General features: G+C 47.9%; 14 non-coding genes across 14 annotated transcripts in view; 9 read left to right on the top strand and 5 right to left on the bottom strand.

The window, feature by feature from the left end:
• The window catches only part of trnad-guc (transfer RNA aspartic acid (anticodon GUC)), a 72-nt gene extending 24 nt beyond the window's left edge, over positions 1-48 (top strand). The window contains exon 1 of the tRNA in view: positions 1-48. This exon is cut by the window's left edge and continues 24 nt beyond it. This is a non-coding gene — a tRNA (tRNA-Asp).
• Positions 49-135: 87 nt separating this feature from the next.
• Positions 136-207, top strand: trnaw-cca (transfer RNA tryptophan (anticodon CCA)). Its single transcript has one exon. It is a non-coding gene; the product is annotated as a tRNA-Trp (tRNA).
• Positions 208-621: 414 nt separating this feature from the next.
• On the bottom strand, positions 622-695 carry trnan-guu (transfer RNA asparagine (anticodon GUU)). Its single transcript has one exon. It is a non-coding gene; the product is annotated as a tRNA-Asn (tRNA).
• Positions 696-1,249: 554 nt separating this feature from the next.
• Positions 1,250-1,321, top strand: trnad-guc (transfer RNA aspartic acid (anticodon GUC)). The gene has a single exon. It is a non-coding gene; the product is annotated as a tRNA-Asp (tRNA).
• An 87-nt stretch (positions 1,322-1,408) lies between these two features.
• On the top strand, positions 1,409-1,480 carry trnaw-cca (transfer RNA tryptophan (anticodon CCA)). Its single transcript has one exon. It is a non-coding gene; the product is annotated as a tRNA-Trp (tRNA).
• A 414-nt stretch (positions 1,481-1,894) lies between these two features.
• Positions 1,895-1,968, bottom strand: trnan-guu (transfer RNA asparagine (anticodon GUU)). Its single transcript has one exon. It is a non-coding gene; the product is annotated as a tRNA-Asn (tRNA).
• Positions 1,969-2,673: 705 nt separating this feature from the next.
• On the top strand, positions 2,674-2,745 carry trnaw-cca (transfer RNA tryptophan (anticodon CCA)). Its single transcript has one exon. It is a non-coding gene; the product is annotated as a tRNA-Trp (tRNA).
• A 414-nt stretch (positions 2,746-3,159) lies between these two features.
• On the bottom strand, positions 3,160-3,233 carry trnan-guu (transfer RNA asparagine (anticodon GUU)). Its single transcript has one exon. It is a non-coding gene; the product is annotated as a tRNA-Asn (tRNA).
• A 546-nt stretch (positions 3,234-3,779) lies between these two features.
• Positions 3,780-3,851, top strand: trnav-gac (transfer RNA valine (anticodon GAC)). The gene has a single exon. It is a non-coding gene; the product is annotated as a tRNA-Asp (tRNA).
• An 87-nt stretch (positions 3,852-3,938) lies between these two features.
• trnaw-cca (transfer RNA tryptophan (anticodon CCA)) lies at positions 3,939-4,010 on the top strand. Its single transcript has one exon. It is a non-coding gene; the product is annotated as a tRNA-Trp (tRNA).
• A 405-nt stretch (positions 4,011-4,415) lies between these two features.
• trnan-guu (transfer RNA asparagine (anticodon GUU)) lies at positions 4,416-4,489 on the bottom strand. Its single transcript has one exon. It is a non-coding gene; the product is annotated as a tRNA-Asn (tRNA).
• A 537-nt stretch (positions 4,490-5,026) lies between these two features.
• trnad-guc (transfer RNA aspartic acid (anticodon GUC)) lies at positions 5,027-5,098 on the top strand. Its single transcript has one exon. It is a non-coding gene; the product is annotated as a tRNA-Asp (tRNA).
• Positions 5,099-5,185: 87 nt separating this feature from the next.
• trnaw-cca (transfer RNA tryptophan (anticodon CCA)) lies at positions 5,186-5,257 on the top strand. Its single transcript has one exon. It is a non-coding gene; the product is annotated as a tRNA-Trp (tRNA).
• Positions 5,258-5,681: 424 nt separating this feature from the next.
• Positions 5,682-5,755, bottom strand: trnan-guu (transfer RNA asparagine (anticodon GUU)). Its single transcript has one exon. It is a non-coding gene; the product is annotated as a tRNA-Asn (tRNA).
• Between the last annotated feature and the right edge of the window lie 11,006 nt (positions 5,756-16,761).

The following is a 16,761-nucleotide window of genomic DNA, read 5'->3' on the forward strand; positions in this document are numbered from 1 at the left end:
TCCCCGCCTGTCGCGCGGGAGACCGGGGTTCGATTCCCCGACGGGGAGGCCCACACTGTCTTTTGTGCACATCGCTGGTGAGCAGCCAACCCCAGTGCCGTGCCACAATCTCACCCAGCAAAAATGGGAGCAACTGACCTCGTGGCGCAACGGTAGCTCGTCTGACTCCAGATCAGAAGGCTGCGTGTTCAAATCACGTCGGGGTCACGCTGTTTATGGCACACCCAAGTCGAAAATCAAAAAAAAAATAGACAAAAGTAATAAATACACACGAAAGATCTACATATATTTTCCCCGTCTGTCTCTCGAGTAGAGTATCGTTTCAGACAAGAGTCGTTGAGGCAAGCAGTGCAGATCCAGCAGTTGGCCCGGTCAGATTCAGCTTGTTTTCTTGAGGGGCAGGGCTGTGCGGGCCACTCTTTAGCAAGGTGCCCGAGGCTACTTGTTCGTCTGGCGGCCGGATAAGGATTAGTAGCCCGGATAAGAAACCAAGCAAAAGCGTCACTCACTGCAGTGACCCATACGAGAGTCCTCGACCGAGGCAGAAGGTTATTTTGCCTGTCTGGTTGTAAGCAGGGTGAACAATCCCTTAATCTCCTCACATCATGACAAAAGTTAGCCCGTTCCTGGGTGGGCTTGAACCACCAACCTTTCGGTTAACAGCCGAACACGCTAACCGATTGCGCCACAGAGACAATGAGAGATGTGCCCGAAGACGACGATAAATGGGGTCGTACCCTGCTGGGAAACCCCGAAGCACAGATTGTTCCCAACCACGGTCTCGTGTGAGGCGAGATCGCCAAACCTAAGGGAGGAGCTGAAGTGAATAGCACACGCTCAGGTGAGAAGGTGGGAATGGTGCCAGAGACTTTCACGCCAGACCAGGGATCTCCGCTCGTGACCGTGGGGTGAGATGTGCACCACAGTGCAGTCAACAGCGCCACAGATCACTTAGTGGTAGAAGCAGAAAATGCAAGCAGGTGGTTCTGGGTGGCTCTACTCGGAAATAAAGCGACCGTCTGCTGCGGAGGAGCCACTTGTAGCTGGCCCCAGCGAAAGACTGCGCTCGTGTAGGGTTTGTGGTCAATACTGTCAAATTGTCTACTTAATTAATTAATTAATTAATTAATTAATTGATTAATTAAAATTGAGCAACAGTTCAGGATCGCATGCTAAACAGCCGCAAGACGGGGACAGGTGGGGACTTTTGACAAGTGGGCGACGATGGTGGCAGGCATACTTGCAGCGTTCCTCGTTAGTATAGTGGTGAGTATCCCCGCTTGTCACGCGGGAGACCGGGGTTCGATTCCCCGACGGGGAGGCCCACACTGTCTTTTGTGCACATCGCTGGTGAGCAGCCAACCCCAGTGCCGTGCCACAATCTCACCCAGCAAAAATGGGAGCAACTGACCTCGTGGCGCAACGGTAGCGCGTCTGACTCCAGATCAGAAGGCTGCGTGTTCAAATCACATCGGGGTCACGCTCTTTATGGCACACCCAAGTCGAAAATCAAAAAAAAAATAGACAAAAGTAATAAATACACACGAAAGATCTACATGTATTTTCCCCGTCTGTCTCTCGAGTAGAGTATCGTTTCAGACAAGAGTCGTTGAGGCAAGCAGTGCAGATACAGCAGTTGGCCCGGTCAGATTCAGCTTGTTTTCTTGAGGGGCAGGGCTGTGCGGGCCACTCTTTAGCAAGGTGCCCGAGGCTACTTGTTCGTCTGGCGGCCGGATAAGGATTAGTAGCCCGGATAAGAAACCAAGCAAAAGCGTCACTCACTGCAGTGACCCATACGAGAGTCCTCGACCGAGGCAGAAGGTTACTTTGCCTGTCTGGTTGTAAGCAGGGTGAACAATCCCTTAATCTCCTCACATCCTGACAAAAGTCAGCCCGTCCCTGGGTGGGCTTGAACCACCAACCTTTCGGTTAACAGCCGAACGCGCTAACCGATTGCGCCACAGAGACAACGAGAGATGTGCCCGAAGACGACGATAAATGGGGTCGTACCCTGCTGGGAAACCCCGAAGCACAGATTGTTCCCAACCACGGTCTCGTGCGAGGCGAGATCGCCAAACCTAAGGGAGGAGCTGAAGTGAATAGCACACGCTCAGGTGAGAAGGTGGGAACGGTGCCAGAGACTTTCACGCCAGACCAGGGATCTCCGCTCGTGACCGTGGGGTGAGATGTGCACCACAGTGCAGTCAACAGCGCCACAGATCACTTAGTGGTAGAAGCAGAAAATGCAAGCAGGTGGTTCTGGGTGGCTCTACTCGGAAATAAAGCGACCGTCTGCTGCGGAGGAGCCACTTGTAGCTTGCCCCAGCGAAAGACTGCGCTCGTGTAGGGTTTGTGGTCAATACTGTCAAATTGTCTACTTAATTAATTAATTAATTAATTAATTAATTGAAATTGAGCAACAGTTCACGATCGCATGCTAAACAGCCGCAACACGGGGACAGGTGGGGACTTTTGACAAGTGGGCGACGATGGTGGCAGGAGTACTTGCAGCGTTCCTCGTTAGTATAGTGGTGAGTATCCCCGCCTGTCACGCGGGAGACTGTGGTTCGATTCCCCGACGGGGAGGCCCACACTGTCTTTTGTGCACATCGCTGGTGAGCAGCCAACCCCAGTGCCGTGCCACAATCTCACCCAGCAAAAATGGGAGCAACTGACCTCGTGGCGCAACGGTAGGGCGTCTGACTCCAGATCAGAAGGCTGCGTGTTCAAGTCACGTCGGGGTCACGCTCTTTATGGCACACCCAAGTTGAAAATCAAAAAAAAAATAGACAAAAGTAATAAATACACACGAAAGATCTACATGTATTTTCCCCGTCTGTCTCTCGAGTAGAGTATCGTTTCAGACAAGAGTCGTTGAGGCAAGCAGTGCAGATCCAGCAGTTGGCCCGGTCAGATTCAGCTTGTTTTCTTGAGGGGCAGGGCTGTGCGGGCCACTCTTTAGCAAGGTGCCCGAGGCTACTTGTTCGTCTGGCGGCCGGATAAGGATTAGTAGCCCGGATAAGAAACCAAGCAAAAGCGTCACTCACTGCAGTGACCCATACGAGAGTCCTCGACCGAGGCAGAAGGTTACTTTGCCTGTCTGGTTGTAAGCAGGGTGAACAATCCCTTAATCTCCTCACATCCTGACAAAAGTCAGCCTGTCCCTGGGTGGGCTGGAACCACCAACCTTTCGGTTAACAGCCGAACACGCTAACCGATTGCGCCACAGAGACAATGAGAGATGTGCCCGAAGACGACGATAAATGGGGTCGTACCCTGCTGGGAAACCCCGAAGTACAGATTGTCCCCAACCACGGTCTCGTGCGAGGCGAGATCGCCAAACCTAAGGGAGGAGCTGAAGTGAATAGCACACGCTCAGGTGAGAAGGTGGGAACGGTGCCAGAGACTTTCACGCCAGACCAGAGATCTCCGCTCGTGACCGTAGGGTGAGATGTGCACCACAGTGCAGTCAACAGCGCCACAGATCACTTAGTGGTAGAAGCAGAAAATGCAAGCAGGTGGTTCTGGGTGGCTCTACTCGGAAATAAAGCGACCGTCTGCTGCGGAGGAGCCACTTGTAGCTTGCCCCAGCGAAAGACTGCGCTCGTGTAGGGTTTGTGGTCAATACTGTCAAATTGTCTACTTAATTAATTAATTAATTAATTAATTAATTAAAATTGAGCAACAGTTCACGATCGCATGCTAAACAGCCGCAAGACGGGGACAGGTGGGGACTTTTGACAAGTGGGCGACGATGGTGGCAGGCGTACTTGCAGCGTTCTTCGTTAGTATAGTGGTGAGTATCCCCGCCTGTCACGCGGGAGACCGGGGTTCGATTCCCCGACGGGGAGGCCCACACTGTCTTTTGTGCACATCGCTGGTGAGCAGCCAACCCCAGTGCCGTGCCACAATCTCACCCAGCAGAAATGGGAGCAACTGACCTCGTGGCGCAACGGTAGCGCGTCTGACTCCAGATCAGAAGGCTGCGTGTTCAAATCACGTCGGGGTCACGCTCTTTATGGCACACCCAAGTCGAAAATCAAAAAAAAATAGACAAAAGTAATAAATACACACGAAAGATCTACATGTATTTTCCCCGTCTGTCTCTCGAGTAGAGTATCGTTTCAGACAAGAGTCGTTGAGGCAAGCAGTGCAGATCCAGCAGTTGGCCCGGTCAGATTCAGCTTGTTTTCTTGAGGGGCAGGGCTGTGCGGGCCACTCTTTAGCAAGGTGCCCGAGGCTACTTGTTCGTCTGGCGGCCGGATAAGGATTAGTAGCCCGGATAAGAAACCAAGCAAAAGCGTCACTCACTGCAGTGACCCATACGAGAGTCCTCGACCGAGGCAGAAGGTTACTTTGCCTGTCTGGTTGTAAGCAGGGTGAACAATCCCTTAATCTCCTCACATAAGTCAGCCCATCCCTGGGTGGGCTTGAAACACCAACCGTTCGGTTAACAGCCGAACACGCTAACCGATTGCGCCACAGAAACGACGAGAGATGCGCCCGAAGACGACGATAAATGGGGTCGTACCCTGCTGGGAAACCCCGAAGCACAGATTGTTCCCAACCACGGTCTCGTGCGAGGCGAGATCGCCAAACCTAAGGGAGGAGCTGAAGTGAATAGCACACGCTCAGGTGAGAAGGTGGGAACGGTGCTAGAGATTTTCACGCCAGACCAGGGATCTCCGCTCATGACGGTGGTGTGAGATGTGCACCACAGTGCATCAACAGCGCCACAGATCACTTAGTGGTAGAAGCAGAAAATGCAAGCAGGTGGTTCTGGGTGGCTCTACTCAGAAATAAAGCGACCGTCTGCTGCGGAGGAGCCACTTGTAGCTGGCCCCAGCGAAAGACTGCGCTCGTGTAGGGTTTGTGGTCAATACTGTCAAATTGTCTAATTAATTAATTAATTAAATAAATAAAATTGAGCAACAGTTCACGATCGCATGCTAAACAGCCAGAAGGCGGGGAAAGGTGGGGACTTTTGACAAGTGGGCAACGATGGCGGCAAGCATACATGTAGCATTCCTCGTTAGTATAGTGGTGAGTATCCCCGCCTGTCACGCGGGAGACCGGGGTTCGATTCCCCGACGGGGAGGCCCACAGTGTCTTTTGTGCACAACGCCGGTGAGCAGCCAACCCCAGTGCCGTGCCACAATCTCACCCAGCAAACATGGGAGCAGCCGACCTCGTGGCGCAACGGTAGCGCGTCTGACTCCAGATCAGAAGGCTGCGTGTTCAAATCACGTCGGGGTCACGCTCTTTATGGCACACCCAAGTCGAAAATCAAAAAAAAAATAGACAAAAGTAATAAATACACACGAAAGATCTACATGTACTTTCCCCGTCTGTCTCTCGAGTAGAGTATCGTTTCAGACAATAGTCGTTGAGGCAAGCAGTGCAGATCCATCAGTTGGCCCGGTCAGATTCAGCTTGTTTTCTTGAGGGGCAGGGCTGTGCGGGCCACTCTTTAGCAAGGTGCCCGAGGCTACTTGTTCACCTAGCGGCAGGATAAGGATTTGTAGCCCGGATAGAGCGGAAAGGAGAAAGCAAGCAAAAGCGTCACTCACTGCAGTGACCCGTACGAGAGTCCTCGACCGAGGCAGAAGGTTACTTTGCCTGTCTGGTTGTAAGCAGGGTGAACAATCCCTTAACTCCTCACATCCTGACAAAAGTCAGCCCGTCCCTGGGTGGGCTTGAACTACCAACCTTTCGGTTAACAGCCGAACACGCTAACTGCTTGCGCCACAGAGACATACACCCGAAGACGACGATAAATGGGGTCGTACCCTGCTGGGAAACCCCGAAGCACAGATTGTTCCCAACCACGGTCTCGTGCGAGGCGAGATCGCCAAACCTAAGGGATGAGCTGAAGTGATTAGCACACGCTCAGTTGTGAAGGTGGAAATGGTGCCAGAGACTTTCACGCCAGACCAGGGATCTCCGCTCGTGACCGTGGGGTGAGATGTGCACCACAGTGCAGTCAACAGCGCCACAGATCACTTAGTGGTAGAAGCAGAAAATGCAAGCAGGTGGTTCTGGGTGGCTCTACTCGGAAATAAAGCGACCGTCTGCTGCGGAGGAGCCACTTGTAGCTGGCCCCAGCGAAAGACTGCGCTCGTGTAGGGTTTGTGGTCAATACTCTCAAATTGTTTAATTAATTAATTAATTAATTAATTAAAATTGAGCAACAGTTCACAATCGCATGCTAAACAGCCGCAAGGCATGGAAGGGTGGGGACTTTTGACAAGTGGGCGACGATGGCGGCAGGTGAGCTGGCAGCGTTCCTCATTAGTATAGTGGTCAGTATCCCCGCCTGTCACGTGGGAGACCGGGGTTCGATTCCCCGACGGGGAGGCCCACAGTGTCTTTTGTGCACAACCCCGGTGAGCAGCCCACCCCAGTGCCGTGCCACAATCTCAACCAGCAAACATGGGTGCAGCAGACTTCGTGGCGCAACGGTATTGTATCTGAGTCCAGATCAGAAGGCTGCGTTTTCAAATCGAAAATAAACAAAAAAATAGAGAAAAGTATTATGTACACGTGAAAGATCAATATATATATATATATATTAGCCGCGTCTGTCTCTCGAGTAGACTATCGTTTCAGACATGAGTCATAGAAGCAGGCAGTGCAGATTCGGGAGTCGGCCCGGTCAGATACAGCTTTCTTTCTTGGGGGGCAGGGCTACCGGGGCACTCTTTAGCAAGGTGCCCGACGCTACTTGTTCGTCTGGTGGCCAGATAAGGATTAGTAGCCCGGATAAGAAAGCAAGCAAAAGCGTCACTCACTGCAGTGACCCGTACGAGAGTCCTCGACCGAGGCAGAAGGTTTCTTTACCTGCCTGGTGCTAAGCAGAGTGAACTATCCCATAATCTCCTTGCATCCTGACAAAAGTCAGCCCGTCCCTGGGTGGGCTTGAACTACCAACCTTTCGGTTAAAAGCAAAAACAAGAGAGGTGGGAATTTCTAAAAGAACTAGATATAACAATAATTAACGAAAGCAAAGTTATTGTGGCTGGAGATTTTAATTGCTCAGTACAAGAGAAACAACCAAATAAAAAGCTGGACAAAACAGCAAAGATACCGAAAAAGATATTAAGAAGTAGTGATCAGTTAAACAAAACTAGAGGAGTGTAGGAGTGGAATGGAAATCCAGGATCGATTTCATTTTTACAAGCAAGAATTGTAGCCGAACGACTGCATGTTAAAACCAGTCTACTTCTCTGAGCATTTGATGTTTTGGACTATGGTAGAAAAAAGGCAAGTTGTGAGGGAAAAGAAAGACATCATTTAAATTAAATGTGAAACTCTTAGAAGACAAGAGTATATTCAATGAATACATAGAGAATTATAAGTAATGAAGGACACTAAAATATTGGTGTGAGAATAAGCAAGAGTTCTGGGAAACAACAAAAGACAAAACACAGATCTTTTTCCAAAGGGCAGGGAGAAACATAAAATCCATGAAGAAAGAGCAGAAAAGGAGAGTCTGCAAAAAGACATGGAAGAACTCTATGAAGAGGAGAGACGAGGAAGACTGATGGAAGAAGACATAAGAAGAGTAAAAAAGAAATTAAAGACACTTTAAAGAAAAGTGGAGAAAATTAAATTTAAAAGTAAGGTAAATGTAACAGAAGAAGGGGAAAAGTGCTGAAGGGGTTTCTTCGAGAAAGTGAAAGAAGGTGAGAAAAGGAGACAGAAGAAATTAAAGACAAAGACGGCAGAATTGTTACAAACAGAATTGAGATAACAGAGATTATTGAAGAATTCTACAGAAATTTGTATAAGGGGAAAACACCTAAGAAAGAAAAAATGGATGAAATGGTGAGGGTGTTAGAAAGATAAATACCAGAAGTAGATGGAGAAAAACTGGCAGAAGAAGTGACGGCCAAAGAAATCGAAAATGCTATTAAATCATGTAAAGGAGGCAAAGCACCAGGCTGTGACGGGATTTCTGCTGAATTGTATCTAAAGTTCAAAGATGTAATAATATCAGACATTGCAGAAGTATACTGTGGAAGATGAATGTTCTCTTCGTTCCCTTGTACTAATCCTTGTCTAAGGAGTTAAGCAGAAGTAAGCTTTAAAAACATGCTTTGCTGAGCAAACAGAAAAATATTTGTCAAAAGGACTCAAGGTCTAAGCATTCCACACTGAGACTGCCTTATCACAGTTTCCCTTAGTTTACATCTGAATGCCATAACAAAGGAGCCAAGGAATCAAGTTGCAAAAGCAGCATTGAAGGGGCTCAAGGATTGTGTATAGTAAAATGTTGACTGTTGCATTTTCATAATGAATATTAAATCACGCATTCTAGGGGTAATAAAACTTTGCCCCACCCAACAAACAGTTGTTCAGAATAGCCCTGATGCTGTCATGTAATATTGATTGCCTGCTTTTCTGAAACCTGCTCACTGTGACGATGAGAAAATAAAGCTGCTATATGACCACACCTGTTGTCTTGTCTGGTGTCTTCGTCCACAGTTTTGGCGCACAAACGTGGGGCAGGAGACGGACAGACGACTCCTCGAGCAGGATCGTCCAGAGGACGTTCGATTCCGGCCGGATCGAGGACCAGCTCCGGTATAAGTTAGGACTGGCCTGCCTTGGGCGTTTCCTGTGTGGGGAGTCCCTGACCTCCTCCTAGCCGATACGACGCACGACTTGACGGGAATTTCCAGGCAGGTGGACGGAGTCACAGTGAGTAGATCAGGGGGATTCCCGTTGGTTTGACTGGTGTGCCAGAAGTAATAGGAGTATAAAAAGAATAGAAAGCATACTGTATCAGAACCATAGGAGGGTTCTAGGGACTCACGGAAGGTAATGGCACAGTGTGAATGTTAGCAAGTCACCCCTTGTGAAATGGAATAGAAAGGGGCGCGTGGCACGCTCCTAAAATAATAAAGAGGAACAGGGGTGAAAGGGCATTGTTAAAAGTGTGTGTCTAAATAAACAGGAGGTTGAGTTTTCCATCTGCTGTCTAGTCATACTCTTGTCTCAACGGGTTACTCAGGTGATGGAGACTATACCCTGGCAGATTGACGCATACAAGGTGTGTTTAGCGGAAGGACTTGGGGTATAAACCTCCATAGCCGGATGCCATACTGAGTATTGATGTAGGATTCTGCTGACTCGAATAAACGGACACGAAGTCACCTGAAGTTGAAATCCAGGGATAGGAGCGGACAGCGGGTAGAACGGGGAGTAAACGAGGGCTGAGTCACTTTCTGCTGATACCCCGCTGCTCACTATGGAAAAAACAAATAGCAAAGCCAGTCAAACAGGTCCCCCAGGGTCCTCAAAACCTAATGTTAGAAGGATTATTTTCAAAGAATCACCAGGCTCCTAGTACACCGTCGGGATTGAAAGGCGGGTCCCCTAGAAAGTTAATAGAGAAGCAGACTGGGTTGGATATTAAAAAGGCATGTAAGAAGTGGAATAAGCAGAGGCGTAACGACCTGCTGGCTGCTGAGGTCAAAACACGAAAAGAAAAGGAAGAATTATTGCTAGCGTTGCAGAAAATGAAGGTAGAGACAGCGCCCAAGTTTGAAAGTAAAAGAAAGCAGACCGAAAAGAAAGACGCCTATACCCCGTAATCTGTCCACCCCCTCCTTACCAAACTCCCCCGCTTCCACCTCCTGCACCCTCTCCTCCAACTGCACCCCTGTTAACAGACGAACCGTCTGGAGCAGGTTTTTACGATGAACAATATCATTATGACCCGTCCTCACATATTGACCCTGAGGAAGATAATTCAGATCATTCACAAGGTGCTACTGGGTTTGCAATGGCAGAAACCAGAAGAGTCATCTGTCTCCCCAGCGCATCAGAAGTCAGACCCTCTGCTCTAAACCTAATGAGTGGTTTTACTTCCCCCTTTGGCTCCCCTAATCCTTCTGGCTCGACATTCTCTTGCCCCCTCATTGAAGTCCCCCAACCCCCGACATGATCCCGCACAACCTCCAGGCAATAATAATCCCACTACTGAAATGATTCACTGAAATTGGGACATTGAAGAATTAAAAGATGTGGTGTCTGAACTGCCCGACCCCAAAGCGGTCGGTGGACTGAAATTTGTGGAGCAGTTACAGCAGCTGGATAACATGTATAAAACAAATGCTGCAGAGTGGACACAGGTACAGCGGAGCACCACATGGGCAACTGTAAATCACGGTGATCATAACGGTGCCCCCTTGGCGTTGGAATGAAGCTCTTCCCCGAGGCTCCGGGAATGAAGGTCCTTTCCTCGCCCAGTGAGAGCCCTTTGAAAGAAGCCCTGGCAGAAAAATATAAAAAGGGCACAGACTGGTCACTAATTTCAGCCGCTAAGCAGAAAAAAGATGAGACAGTGGATTAATGGGCTCACTGATTGCAAGATCTGATGACTAATCACTCTGGACTAGACCAATGCAAGCGATAGAACTCGTGCTGCTGTTGCCTCCTTTCATCTCAGGACTGAGAAGTGACATTCAAAGCAAAGTCTGCACGTCCTGCATAAAGCTGGGAGGACCGCCAACGTACGAGGAAGTCAAGCGTCATGCAGAGCATGCTGACAGACAGACTAAATTAAAAGAGTCAGACACACAGACCAAACTTTTGGCTGCACAAATAAATTACTATACTGGAAGAACTGACCCGGCTAGGGGGAGAGGATGCAGAAAATTCTTTGGAGGTCCGAGGGCGAGGGCGCGGAAGAGGATGCGGGTTCCATTTATCAAACCCTAATAATCCTTTCGACTCAGATGCCTAACCCTTCGGAGCAGGACGCCAGCGTCATATGCCTGTTACGGCTGCGGTGAACTTGGACATTTCAGACGCAACTGCCCACACAAGCGCCTCCATCACCCCCTCTCCCTGAGCCTAATAACATTCCTTGGTCCTAAGAATTATCAGGACCCCAGCCACTTTTTCCAGTTTCCTTTGCTTACTCGTCATGCTGAAACTGATCTTTTATTGACTTTAATGGCAAAGAAACAGCCTTTGAAGTTGACACAGGAGCCACGCGCTCCACTTTGTCGCTGAAGGAGGTCCCTGCCTCGAAAAGATACAGTAACAGTGCTTACTGCCTCGGGACAGCCTCATATTTTGCTGGTCTCAAACCCTCTGCAATTACAGTTCAGCACAGACAGTTTCATCATTGACTCGTCTCTTCTGTTAAATCATTTGTGCCCTGTGAAACTGTTGGATGGGATCTTATGACTAAATTGTCAGTCCCAATTTCTTTAACTGAACAACGATTTTGCTGCTCCATTCCTAAGCTCCTGTGCCAAACTACACACCACAAGCCCTCTTTTGCAGCCTGGACCCTGAACATCTCCCCGCACACCTTCCCTCTTGAAAAGCCTTCATTCTTTCCCCTCATGCCTATTTCCTCACTTACAAGTCCCCGGACACCCTGCCTTGTACTGCCCAGTATTTCCCTGCTGAAGTGGACACACCTTGGTTATAATCTTTTCTTTCCTCCAGCACACGCCCTGAAACTTTGCACATTCCATGTATTTTTTGTTTCATCTACTAAAGCTGTTGCTTCAGTTCACCTCACATATTCACAAAGCGTTTTCTATTTAGGAGATTCGATTCCCCAAGTTTCCTTAGCACTGTGGTCCCAGGGGAAAAATGATTATGGAAGGATAGCACACTGTGAGCCACTGGTGATTTTCCCCAAAATCTTCCTTCCGCCCGCACCGTGTCCAGTATCCTCTGTCTCAACGTTGTCCAGTATGTCAGAAATTTAATGTAGGAAAGGGTATTCAGGTAAGTCCCGCCGTTACACCCTACCCCAATGGGTCCATTCGAACACCTTCAAATGGACCATTGAATTAACACCATCAAAGGGGTACTGATACTGTTTAGTAATTGTTGATGTGTTCTCCCGATGGGTGGAAGCTTCCCTTCCAAACATGCAGACGCCAAAACTGTGGCAAAAGCTTTGATAAAGGAAATCATTCCAAGATGGGGTATACCACAGAAATTGCAGACTGATAATGGGAGTCATTTTGTGAATTCTGTAATCAATGAATTGACTACTTGGTTCCAAATTAACGTACATCACTATTGCAAGTACCATCCGCAAAGTGGGGGTATAGTAGAGAGATGTATTAGTACCTTGAAATCTAAAATTGGCTAAAATCTGTGTGCAAACAAATTTAACTTGCCTGATGCTCTTACCTCTGGCCTTAGTGGGATTAAGAGAGAGGACACACCGACAATTAGGGCTGTTGCCATTCGAAATTCTGACCGGACAGCCCATGCCAGTCGGCATGGTTATAGGTAATGTTACACTGCATACTGTGGACAATGATCTTCTTTCCAGTCTTACAGGTCTCCAAGCTTCTCTGAAGGTAGTCCACAAGCAGGTTAATCAGGCCTGGAGAACTAATCCTCCATCAAAGGACTCCCCGATTCCATTAGGAACCTGGATTCTGGTTAGAGATACTCGAAGGAAACATTGGCATCACCCTCGGTGGAGAGGACCGTTCCAAGTTCTGCTTGTCAACACCACACGCTGTTAAAGTTGAAGGACTGACTGCCTGGATTCACGTCTCGCCATTGCAAAAGATGGCACCCTTGATTGTGGTACTACTATGTCTTTCCTTGCCCTCTTGTCGACTGCCCTGGTCACCTTGACCTTCCCTTTCGGAATCACCACATCAGTTCAGGTTGATTTCTGTTCTATTATTGACTGTGGGACTGGTCGTCAAGTCCAGTGGACCTGGTCTGACAAATATGTGTGTGTAACTGTTACAAACTCTAGATTTGGAGGTAATTGTGATGAGTGGGAATGGGTTTTTGCTAATACTGGAACTGATGACTGGGGTTATCAACCCTATAAGGCCCAAAAGTATGGTCTGAAATATCGGTTTTCTATTATAAAAGGACATGCCCCTCATGAATTTGCCGAAAACCATTGTAACCCCTTGATCATTACTCTGAAGAACCCCTCTTTACATGATTCAGGAACCTATATCTTAGGGGCGTATGTATCTGGAACAGATCCTCTAGGGAGATTTCAAATTAAGGTTGAAAACCCTGTTACTAACACCTCCCATTTCCCCACACACACACACACATCTCCCCTACTCCTGGTCCAGACCCGCCCCCTGTCAAGGTCATGAATATTTCCACCCTTTCTTCCACTTTCTCGATTGAAACTGAGTATGGCGATCAGAACCTTTGGCTGCAATGGGTATTGTATTTGGCTAGACAAGTAAATCAATCTGATTGTTATGCCTGTGCTACTGCTAGGCCACATTTGCCCACTGTCCCTTTTCCCCTTTCTAACATATCTGATCCTACTGGCCTTCCTTGCCTACTTGCCCTTTTTATCTGTTCCTCCATTCCAACTGACACTAATTGCATTACACTTTCCCTTCTCTTTCCCCACACTCTTCATATGACGCCCCCGATGTTCCAGCCTCATGAAGGTAATTATACCTGTTTTTTTTTTTAGAAACCTCACTTCCTCCCATGGCACTAATGTTGGTAATATCCCGTCCTCATTCTGTTTCCAAACTTTTCCGGTTAATTCTTCCTCTTTAGCTTCCAAATTATCAACTTTTCTGATTACTCAGAATACTCCACGAGCCAATATTTGGTGGATGTGCCGTAAGCCTAAATTGCTTGACATTCTTCTGCCTGTCTGGACTGGCACCTGTGCTTTAATACAACTTGTTATGCTTTTCCTGACTTCTCCCTTTAACTGCCTCCCGTGTGTCGACCAATTCTGGCCGACGTCGTTGACCCCGTTCTGTGGACCCTTCCCAGTTTTCTCTACATGGCCCTGTGGTGTATTTTGATTCCATTGGGGTCCCTCATGGAGTCCCTGTTAATTTCAAAGCACGAGACCAAGTTGCTGCTGGATTTGAGTCTATTTTTCCTCAGGTTACTATAAACAAAAATGTTGATTGGATTAATTACCTCTATTACAATCAACAACGATTTTTAAATTTTACTAAAGAGGCTGTTGAAGGTATCCATGAGCAACTTGATAAAACATCCCTGGGATATCCTGCAAGGATCTCATAGTGAGAACATTGAGGAAGTTGTTGACTGCACTACTGACTACATCAACTTCTGTATGGACATTGTAGTTCCAGTAAGAACAGTACGCTGCTATGCTAACAACAAGCCATGGATTACAAGTGACATCAAGGGCCTTTTGAACCAGAAGAAAAGGGCTTTTAAAGGGCGGTGATCAGCATGAGCTCAAGCGCGTGCAGAAGGAACTCCGAGTCCAGCTCAGGGCGGCGAAGGACCAGTACAGGAGAAAGCTGGAGCAGAAAGTTGCAGAATAACAGCATGAAGGAAGTGTAGGGATGGGATGAAGATCATCACTGGCTGCAGCTCGAAGCGGGGGTACCACCATCAAGAGAGACATGAAGAGAGCAAACCAAAATGAACAACTTCTTTAACAGGTTTGGACCACCCTAACCCACTCTCACCTCGGAGTACTGCACCCTCCACACATCCTTCTGCTGATACCAGCATAGGAAAGACATCCCCACCCATAATTACAACAGCGCAAGTGAGCAGAGAGCTGAGGAGACTTCGTGCCAGCAAAGCAGAGGGTCCAGATGGAATATCGCCATGACTGCTGAAGGTCTGTGCATCGGAGCTGGGGGGTCCTCTACAGCGCATCTTCAACCTGAGCCTGGAACAGGGGAGAGTCCCGAGGCTTTGGAAAACATCTTGTATCACCCCCAGTCCCAAAGGTATCACGTCCTAGTGAGCTGAATGACTTTTGGCCTGTTGCTCTGACATCACATGTGATGAAGACCATGGAGAGGCTGCTGCTTAACCCACCTTAGGCCCACAGGTTCAACACCCCCTTGACCCTCTGCAGTTTGCATATCAGGAGAAGGTGGGGAGCGGAGGATGCCATCATCTATATGCTACACCGATCCCTCTCTCACTTGGACAGAGGCAGTGGTGCTGTAAGAATTATGTTTCTAGACTTCTCTAGCGCCTTCAACACAATCCAATCTCTGCTCCTTAGGGACAAGCTGACAGAGATGGGATTAGATTCATACCTAGTGGCATGGATCGTGGACTATCTTAAAGACAGACCTCAGTATGTGCGTCTTGGGAATGCACGTCTGACATTGTGGTCAGCAACACAGGAGCGCCACAAGGGACTGTAACTTTCTCCGGTCCTGTTCAGCCTATATACATCGACTTCCAATACAACTCGGAGTCCTGCCATGTGCAAAAGTTCACTGATGACACTGCTATCGTGGGCTGTATCAGGAATGGGCTGGAGGAGGAGTATAGGGACCTAATCAATGACTTTGTTAAATGGTGCGACTCAAACCACCTACACCTGAACACCAGCAAAACCAAGGAGCTGGGTGGTGGATTTTAGGAGGCCCAGACCCGTCATAGACCCAGTGATCATCAAAGGTGACTGTGTGCAGATGGTGCAGACCTATAAATATCTGGGAGTGCAGCTGGATGATAAAATTAGACTGGACTGCCAATACTGATGCGCTGTGCAAGAAAGGACAGAGCGGTTATATTTCCTTAGAAGGCTGGCTTCCTTCAACATCTGCAATAAGATGCTGCAGATGTTCTATCAAACAGTTGTGGTGAGCGCCCTCTTCTACGCAGTGGTGTGCTGGGGAGGCAGCATTAAGAGGAAAGACGCCTCACGCCTGGACAAACTGGTGAGGAAGGCAGGCTCTATTGTTGGCATGGAGCTGGACAGTTTAACATCTGTGGCAGAGCGAAGGGCACTCAGCAGGCTCCTATCAATAATGGAGAATCCACTGCATCCACTTAATAGTATCATCTCCAGACAGAAGAGCAGCTTCAGCGACAGACTGCTGTCACTGTCCTGCTCCACTGACAGATTGAGGAGATCGTTCCTCCCCCAAACTATGCGACTCTTTAATTCCACCCGGGGGGGGTAAACGTTAATATTTAACATTATACATAGTTATTGTCTGTTTTTTCACCTGCATTATTATCATTCTTTAATTTAATATTATTTATTGTATCAGTATGCTGCTGCTGGAGAATGTGAATTTCCCATTGGGATTAATAAAGTATCTATCTATCTATCTATCTATCTATCTTAAGACCTGGCAAAATCGATTGGTATTAGATGTGCTCCTGGCTGAGAAAGGAGGCGTTTGTGCTATGTTTGGTGATGCATGCTGCACCTATATCCCTAATAATACAGCTCCCGATGGATCAATCACCCGTGCTTTAGCAGATTTGACTGCTCTCTCTAATGAACTAGCTACTAATTCTGGCATTTCTAATCCTTGGGACCAATGGTTTATGTCCACTTTTGGGTCATGGGGTCAATGGCTTAAGTCAGTTTTCATTGCTCTTACAGTTGCTTTTATCATTCTCCTGCTTGTAGCTTGCTGTATTGTTCCCTTGATAAGATACATTGTATCCAAGTATTTTACTGCCTCCATGACAAAGGCTTGACTTTTGACAAGCTCGGGTTTAAAAGTATTACAGTCCATATGTTTAATCCTTGGGTGGAAGACAATGATGTCATGGCCTTCTTAAAAAGATATACTACTGCGTTTTTTTTTTTTCTTCGGCATGTGACAGATGACGAAGGTGTATGGAATGGACGCAGGCACTACAAAGTTCAGCTGAAAAAGGACTCCTCTTCTGTGGATGGCCTGACTCGCCCACCATCCTCCTTTTCCCTAGGACCGAATAAGGGCTATCTTTTCTATGGTGGTATGGCCACCAGATGTGGCAAATGCGGCAGGGATGGACATGTTGCCAGATATTGTT

The sequence above is a fragment of the Erpetoichthys calabaricus genome, chromosome 1, assembly GCF_900747795.2.
Source record: "Erpetoichthys calabaricus chromosome 1, fErpCal1.3, whole genome shotgun sequence".
In the NCBI taxonomy this organism is placed as follows: Eukaryota; Metazoa; Chordata; class Cladistia; order Polypteriformes; family Polypteridae; genus Erpetoichthys; species Erpetoichthys calabaricus.